The sequence below is a fragment of the Corvus moneduloides genome, chromosome 13 (assembly GCF_009650955.1).
Source record: "Corvus moneduloides isolate bCorMon1 chromosome 13, bCorMon1.pri, whole genome shotgun sequence".
Lineage (NCBI taxonomy): Eukaryota > Metazoa > Chordata > Aves > Passeriformes > Corvidae > Corvus > Corvus moneduloides.
In genome coordinates this window covers 8,377,810-8,386,913 of record NC_045488.1, presented here as the reverse complement: position 1 = coordinate 8,386,913, position 9,104 = coordinate 8,377,810, and the positions used below count along the sequence as shown (strand labels likewise).

General features: G+C 40.7%; 1 long non-coding RNA gene across 3 annotated transcripts in view; it reads left to right on the top strand.

Moving 5' to 3' along the window:
- Window positions 1-9,104, top strand: part of LOC116450656 — a 66,453-nt gene that overhangs the window by 36,274 nt on the left and 21,075 nt on the right. Inside the window, exon 5 of one of the 3 annotated variants that reach the window (XR_004242897.1) lies at window positions 2,655-4,044. The exons of the other annotated variants lie outside the window; for them this stretch is intronic. This is a non-coding gene — a long non-coding RNA (uncharacterized LOC116450656). Of the gene's footprint in view, window positions 1-2,654; window positions 4,045-9,104 lie in introns of those variants that run through there. 3 annotated transcript variants of the gene reach the window in all.

Below are 9,104 nucleotides of genomic sequence, written 5' to 3'. Positions count from 1 at the left end.
TCTCTAATGCACTGAGTGATAGGAATGGGGAAAATACCTCATGAGAAGAATTAATTTGACTTCTGACATTTTTCTGTATATCTGCTGGGGGTTTCTGCCACAGGGGTCATAGAATCATGGAATCATTAAGGTTGGAAAAGACCTCTAAGATCATCAAGTTCAACCATTAACCCAGCACTGCCAGGTCCACCACTAAACCATGTTCCTGAGAACCACATCCACACGTTTTTTGAACACCTCCAGGGATAATGACTGCACTGCTTCTCTGAACAGCCTGTTCAAATGCTAGATCACCCTCTCAGTGATGAAATTTTCCCTAATATCCAACATAAACCTCCCCTGGTGCAACTTGAGGTCTCTTCTTCTTGTTCTGTCACTTGTTACCTGGGAGAAGAGACCAGCCCATACCTGGCTACAACCTCCTGTCAGAGAGCTGTAGAGAGTGATAAGGTCCTCCCTGAGCCTCCTTTTCTCCAGGCTGAACACCCCAGGTTCCCTCAGCTGCTCCTCAGAGGAGATGGTGAGGGGCTTGCAGGATCTCTGGTGTAACCCAGCTGCTGATTTTAGGCAAGGTAAACAGTTGTTTGAAAGCTTGCTCCTCTCTCCAGAAACCTGTGTAAAACCTCAGGCTTTCCTGTCATTGTGCAAAGTGGGATGAAGAAAATGACAGGTCGTGGGCAGAAGGTAAGAGGGCAGCAAAAGTCACAAAGAAAGCATTTGCTGAGTGGCTGGTGAGAGCCCTTACCTTGACACTGTCCCCAGGGTTTCTCTCTAGTGGCAGGCTCTTGGCTCTCCTCCTTGTACCTGCCTGTTCCTCTTGAGCATCACTTGAGATCTACAGTAGAAGGTTCCCTCCTTCAAGATGAAAAGAAACACCAACGAAATCTTGCCCACTCTTGATTCCACATTTCTTCTGTAGAGAATTTACTCCAAATTTCGCTCGTGACAAATGCTTACACAAGGCTTGGACAAACAAGCATTAAAAGTAGCAGTGGGAATTTTCTTTGGGGGTTAAAGAATAACTATGAACCAAAATTTGCTAACTGTATGCTGAGAGGTGATTTATTGCCTGCAAAAATAGCATGTTCTTCAGTGAGTATGGCTTTACCCCTGCCAATGGTGAAGGTTTTCCTGTCTATTTGGTGAATTCTGTGTTTGGCATGACAGAAAAGAAGAACATCTCATCTGAGTGCATTTTCCTTGCAAGAAAAAGTTCTAACAGTCTTTCTAGAGAGTTTACACACTGACAAAGAAATAGTGCACAAGTTGTGCAAAACATATGATTAACCTTTTCTTCAACAGAAAAACTTTTAATCAATTCTACTTGAGAGGAATGGAAGGGGCCATAGGCTTAATGACCTTTGAGAAATATAAGTTTTTCATGACTGGATAATCAGAAGTATGGATAATTTCAGCAGTATTTGAGAATTTCAGTGCTGGATCAACTCAGCATGAAATTCTCAATTATTCTTTCCCAGAAGTCATCCCCAACATACACTGAATTGATGATAAAAGTGAATTATGTCTAGAGTTTTCCATGAAAACTCTGTGCTGGGAAATGCCAAACAAGCAAAAAGGTCGGGATTGAATAAAACAGTTTACATGAAGCATCTCAGCTAAGAAAAAGATGTTAAAGATTTTTCAGAATAATTGCAATTGTCCCAATACATATTGTTCTAAAAGTGAACATATATTTGCTTTGAAAAATATTTTGATTTTAATTTTTAATTTGTAAGTGAAAGTAAAAAATTGAAATATTTTGAAACTACTGAAGCAAATGGCTCAGTTAGATTTTTCACTCTTTAGCAGCTTATTGGTTAGCCACAGAATTAGCTGAAAAAAAAAAGGAATCTTGAAAACTCCCAAAGGACAGAAAAAGCACTTCCCTGTCAGGTATAAAATGAGAGAAAATTATAATGACATTTTCATTTAGCACAGAGATTTACTAAAACACCCACATTTTCACAGAAGTTGCAAAGACTTGAACTCGGACACACTTTTGGCTTCTCCCCAGGTGTGATGCTTAATGATAGCGTTTTTACTAGACCTGGTCACCCAAACTCTCAGATAAAGAGCTGGAGGCATTCCAGCCTCTACAGGAGTAATAATCTCTGTTTCACACGGCACGAGAAGGAGGGCAGGAAGCACAAGCAGGAAATTTCAGTTTTAGTCCAAACTAATGTGTTTAAACAGAAAATTAGAATTCTCAAATAAAATAGAAGTGAGCTATCCAAGGACAAAGAGCCCCAGATGCCATGAAGGGTTAAGCTTTGTAGGGGAGAGAGGGAAGGCCTGTGTAGCTTCACTGTGCTAATGGTGTGGGTAAAGAACGTTCTGAGATGCCTGCTCAATTTGTCAGGATTTTATCTTCTGAACTATTACCTTCAGCTTTCTCCACAACACCCTTCTCAGCCCTTTTATCTGCGAGCTATCTTCAAGTTAACTGTCTGCCTATTGCCTTGGCTGAACCACACTAATAGTCAGCTAATTACACATGAACGCTCTAATTTGCTTTGTCTTCCTCGAAAAACCCCACGCATGTGCAGGCACGCACGCGAGTGCACTTCTGCTCTTGCCATGGAGTTGCACCAGCTGAACCAGGATAAAATTTGTGTCATTTGTTTTCTGCCCCCTCTGATGCTTCCCCCCACCAGGCCACCACCAACGCTTGTCATTCCTGATTTGCAACATCACCTGTTGCTCCAACACCAGGCTCCTGTAGAGCAGAAACTGGAGCAAAGAAGAGAAATACGTGTTTGTCATTGAACTGAGCTGAGAAGAAGGAAGAGGAGAATGATAAGATCATAGCCTGCAGCACTTTGTTTATGAGAACATCCTTCCAGTGATATATGTCTGCACCAGGTGAAAGTATTGTGTCACCTCTAACATATTTTAAATGCCAGGGCTGTCATGCAAGAAGACAATGATGAACAAGTTTAAACAGAATATGGTTTTGTAGCCATGTACAGAGTTACCCTTTGAAGGCTTGCACTGGTAGTGCTTCTTAGCAAAATGTTTCCAAGCTCAGTTTTATTCCCCTACAGAACCCCTCTCACACAGAATTTAAACTAAATGGAGACATTTCTGTTGCAGGCAAACTGATGGGGTTATACATAAAGCAGTACATTTCCTCAGGCACGATTTTCAGGCCATTTCACATGTCCTCCCTGCCGTATTATCCAAGTTTGTCATAACTTCTTGGATAGGAACCCCGCTCCACTCAGCAAATAGGCAAAGAAAGGTCTGTCTACACTGTGTTCTGAGGACTGACCCCAGGGCACTGCATGGCAGAGGTTTACTCAGACTAGCCCTAGCATGCTCCTGTAGACTGAATTCCGTTAGCTGCTGGAGCTCCCAGACCACATCACCTGCTTTAATTCCACACGAAAGAATTCCGTTTGCATGCTGCCAGGCTGCCTGGCCTGGTGGGACAGGGTAAGCAGGGTCATTTGGACGATTCTCTTCAAAAGTGCACTCCTGGGCCAAAGTGAAAGGCTAATGCAGAGGCACCTTTCCTCACCAGGCAGATATGCCCAGAGCTATCATCACATGGCAGTTTTCTTCCCAGATATTTATCTGGAGCTCAACTGCACGAACACCATCCCTGTGTTAGAGCACTGTTGCACAACATCACTCATTTGCTCAGACTGACAGCTCAAATTGAGCCTTGGGAAAGCCAACATCCAACACATGATACTGAATATGGGCACAACCATATCCGCCTTGGATTCAGGTGAAAGAGCTTTAGCCATATGTGTCACAGGGGGATGAAGGCAACCGTGACACCGTGGAGTTGTAGGTCCTTGAGGAAGACTAAGGTCAGAGCCACTCCATGACCCATCCAGGACAGCATTAATAACACTTTACAGAGAGAGAGGAAAAAAGCCTGAAAAAACCTTCAAGGAGGTAGAATTTCTTAAGCACTTATTAAGGTCCTGTGTGGGCTTGTGTAATGCATTCAACATCTGTCCCTCAGTTTCCCTTTCTGTAAAATGGACATACCTTGTTTTCCTCACAAGGTTATTAAAAGGATTTTCCAATTAAGGTTTGTCATAAATGAAAGTGTCTTGCAAACAGTATTTAATCACCTGGCTAAAAATGGTCTCCAACTTTTTTGGGCAGAATATGAGTTTTTATAGGGAGTAGTCACAGTGTCCAGCTTAACAGAAGGCTGTGGAATCACATGCTGCATCTTTAAGACAGAGTTTACTTCTGAATCAGTAAATGTACTAGACAAAGCAGCCATTATTTATGCATTCCTGCATACATGGCAAGGTGAAAATAATAGAATAAACATCATATACTTCATTATGATATCGGTTTACACTTCCAGGGTACACAAAAAGAGGCCATTTCATCAAGCTAATTGCCTGAAAGTAAAAGAGAGAGAACTTTAGCTATTAGTCTATTATGGGGCTTTTTTCTTAATCACAAATAGGGGCCGTGTGTCCCCAGGGGGATGTGTATTCTAATTTACAATTGAACTACAGATCAGAGCAATCAATCTTGTGCAGCACTTTTACAGTGTAATTGCTGCAACATAACAAATAAAAAAAAAAAAAAAGCATCCTAAGTCGAGTTTCAGCTTGAGGTGGAGATATTTACCAGGCATTGGTTCGGGGTGGGAGGGAGGCAGAGAGAGGAGAGAGGCACCAAATCCATGAATATGCAATGAGGGCTCATTAGTGCCCCAGTGTTGCCATGACGAATGGCATTATCCCCAGACTGGTGCAGCCTAAACATGAATTTTATAACGACCCATTTATCATGACTTGTCATGGGTTTCTTTACTGTACTTTTTACTGACTCTCTCACCCTCCACCATCAGCACCTCAGAATCCCTTCCTTTTGTTCTTTCCTCTTATTCCATCTTAGTTTGTGGTAACGATTCTCAGGCAATAAGGAGAGGAGGGCTGCAAACGTTGGTGTTCAAGAGTTTAGAGCTTCCCAAGCTGAAGACCCACCGCCAAATGTGTTGGTGGTCTTCAGTCCACTTACCAGTGGATAAGTGTCCTCATTGTCACAAGTATCTGCAATCTTGTCAGTTGACTCAGCAGAAAGGTCTCGGATTGACCGAGCATCCAGACAACTATCTTTTCGCTCTGGCAGATGTGATGGATGAATCTGTTTTGTTGACCTAGGCCCGTCTAAAAGTGCTCTTCCTCAGCCCACTCCAGCTATGTGCACAGTGTAACAATCCACCCCTCATCTTCACATTGAAAATGGTACAAAATCAGATAAATAAACAAAAGCTGCTTTCTCCCCAGTTTCACTTAAACAAAAAAAAACTGTAGTAGGTGTAAAACCTAAGTGATAGGGAAGGCATTTACCTTCCAGGAGCAAGCAATATTAGTCACTCTACAGGAAAACAAAATTACTGTGAAGTAATTAGTGTCTGGCTTCAGCTCATTTTTGGTCACTGCACGTTGTCTGTTTTACTGCTGTCCTTTTGGCCTACCCGATCCCACATTTAATATACCACTGCTTATAAAGAAATCCCTGTGGCTCAGAACGCTGAATTGCCACTGCTGGGCTAGGGCCTGCTCTCTACTATATAGAGGCTTTCATTTCCCAAGTTATGAATCTGACATCTCATGGTCAAATCCATGCCAGTTTATTTCTGAGAAGTCTGTCCTCATTATTTACCCCAAATAGTTTCACTGTCAGTCTGTCTTTTTTTTTTTCCACTGTGAAGTGGCTGGAGTATCTGAAAGTATCAAGCCTCTCTTTGTTGGATTTTACACTTTTGCTATTACAAGAATTTGTCTTTAGGGATAGAAAAATCAAGCAACTTATTTCCAGCTATTACTTGGATAGGACTTCATGTTCTTAAACAAGTTGTGAGCTTCCATGATCTCTGAAAACAACTCTCCCGAGGTCTTACATCAGGGTAGTCCTACAGTTCTTTCATTACTCTACTGGATGTTTGAAAATATTAAAAGGCATCTAACATCCCAGGCCAGCAATTTATAGACTCAAAGTCTGGCGCTGTAGCCCTCAAAGCCTCTATTTCTTCCACAAAATCAGCACTTTGCTATTATTGTCGCCAAGACAGGCACGTGTTTCACTAGGAGTAGTTTGTCAAAGCAACAGTCCATTATCCCAAGATTCATCACAGGTTCCCACTCTGGTACACTGTGGAAGAGAGCCTGGATGTCAGCAAGGGAGGAGAAAGGAAAACTTCCTCTCAGAAAGGTGCATTTGGGAAATGACACACCTTGATTAATCAGGGCATAGCTGATTAGGCCAGCAAATGCTTGCCATTTTTTTTCCTTTTTCAAACCCATCTGTGTTCCTTTGGAGAATATAGATATATAAAGATATATGTATGTGCAGTTTTTTAAAGCCCCAGACAGCATCTTGCACAAGTCCCTGACCTTTGATGGAGAACTCCAACTCCCACTACAATACAAACAATATTCTGTTAATTATCGGGAGACAAAAGAAGAATAGAAATTGCTCTTAAAGAAGCAAACCAGAAATGACATATAATACTGCAGAAAATGTCCGCTGTCTTCACAAGGACTCAGGACACAGCAAATATTATCATTATTCCTGAGAATAAATGCTTGCCCTATGACCCAGGTGATCTGATCATCTATTGAGTGGAGAGAATGGAGAGCTGTCACAAAAAATGTGGTTTAATTAAATTATTTTAATTTAGCTCCTATTAGGAGTACTAAAACTGACTGTACTCAGTCTAAGAGATCAGATTGATACATCTGATTGCCAGACCATTATCTGTAGTTTATGTGATGGAATAAGCAGATTCTTGTTCGAGTTGCTTGCAGTAACTCACAGCTCCTATCTATGGAGCTTATTCCATTATCTTATACCAATACTTGCAGCTCCCTTTGGGAAACAGGCTCATCTTTCTTCCACTCACCTCGTCAAGCAGATAGACATGGAAACAAGGACTATTAAGGGCCAGCCAAGGCACATGACACTGAGCTCTGTGTCACTTTAGCACCCAGAACCACTGGAATCACAGAATCACATCAGAGTTTTCTAGGTTGAGATCAACAGCCATATGGAGGGCAGCTGCCCAGGAAAGGAAAATGTTCACTATTCCTCAGTCAACCCACAAATGGCAACCATTAAAATAAAATAATTGCAGTCTTTAAAATATTAAGTCCTTGGTTCTAAGCCGAGAGGACTCTAATGATAGGAAACACACAAATTTCGGGAGGAGAAAGGTGACTTTCATTGTCAGATGAATCCAGCTTCCAATAAAAATATCAGATTGTTTCATAGAGAAATTAAGAAATATAAGCGACATTTTCAAGTGGAAGAAAAATCTACAAGGTGGGACTAGCTGTTTATCCTGAATTTAGGGTAATTTTCATGACTGAGTGCTGTAGGGTCAGAAATAGGCTGTCAACAGACTCACATGAGAATTCTGCTTTAAATATATATATTTGAATGTAGTAAAATTCTGACCATATAGTAAAAATATGCAAAATTATATATGCAATAGTTTTCTACATTTACAGACAGAATTCACAAACTTAGGATAAAAAAAAGAACCTGAAAAAAACTTCAGGTGTGATTACTATTTAATGATCTTCAATGTCCTTTGAACGGACATATATACAAGAAAATCTAAAAAAATCCTAAAACCAGATACTATTTCTCTGTGTAAAGTGACACACTTTAAAAGGCATCATAAAATGCCCACGCTGAACACAAAACTCCTTCTGAGTGAATACTGAAGTGTTTGAACAGCCAGGCAGTGCCAGGGACATATCCTCATGTGCTAGTAAGGGCTCCTGATTCTGCTAAATAAACCTGATCAGCCTTTTTTTGCTACTTTCGTGGAGAAATTAATCCCTCCCTCTTTAGTTCTGTTTCGAATATGACCTAATATAATTTTCTCTGTCCAAAGCTTGGCTTTAGTCATCCTAATGAGCTGATGATCTTTTCCTCTGGATATACTTCAGCTTTGTCTTGGAGGCTCCTCATCTTTCTGCAAATGGAGCCAATGGCTTGCTGCTCCCCACTTTTAAACAAACAAACAAAACGTCCTTCTCCTCCACCCCCCCACTTTCTTTAATGACATCTTCAGTCATTAATGAGTTAATAAAAATCTCAAAGTCATCTGGGAATAGATAAGGGGGAAGAAAGAAGAGTATTGTACGCATAATGACAGGCTCCCTGCTGGCCCTAAGATGTCATGGGTCAGCCATGTCAAGAATGTGTGTGCCCAATCATCTGCTGATTTTTATCAGCAAGGCCTGAAGCAGAATCTGACACGGCCAGTTTGGGAGTTACAATGAATAAACAATGACTTCTTGGATTGTTGGCGGCTGTGTGATAGAGTGAGAGGGTTTATATATACTAAAACATGATGACATTAGCAATCAATATACCAATTACTGGACAAGTTATTGGATGAAGAATGCACATGTTCTGAGCTCTGTGCACTTTGAACATGCTACCAGCAAAGGAGACCACAGAAATAATGTTAATTAACCCGTTCCAAGCTTGGTATGCTAATACCTGATGATGCCTTGAAGTTTCTGAGAGCATGAGGTAGAAATAACCCTGGTCTGATATAGCACATTAAACATTTTAAATATAAGACACAAGCCTAACAAATTTATTTTTCATTAGGACTTGAGGAAGAAAGGAATAGATTTTTTCAAGTGAGCAACTGAGTGTTGGAGCAATGGATTCTAACAGACTTCAATTTTTCTCCATAAAATTTCACCCAAACACCCCCAGCACACTACACAAATTTCATCACTGAGAATTTAGAACACGTCTCTTATGGGTTGGTTAAGGAAATATCCCAACAACTCTCACCTGCCTATTCTTAAGTAGAGAAAGGAAGATAAAACTCTAACACGCTTCTTTATTTCTGTGTGACTGGAAATGCATTTCTGCATCTGATCAGTCTCTGACATTCTTTAGTGTGCTCAAAATATTCAGTGTTTATGAGTTTGTCTTCTCTTATTCTGGAAGTGATTGTGAAGATAAAATGACAGTATTTTAATTGAAGCCAGAATAGAATGGGATTATAAAAGTCACCTAATTCTGAATACAATATAGAAGAAAACTGAAGTGGAGATAAATGTTGCAGGCAGATCTAGATTGGAGTTAAA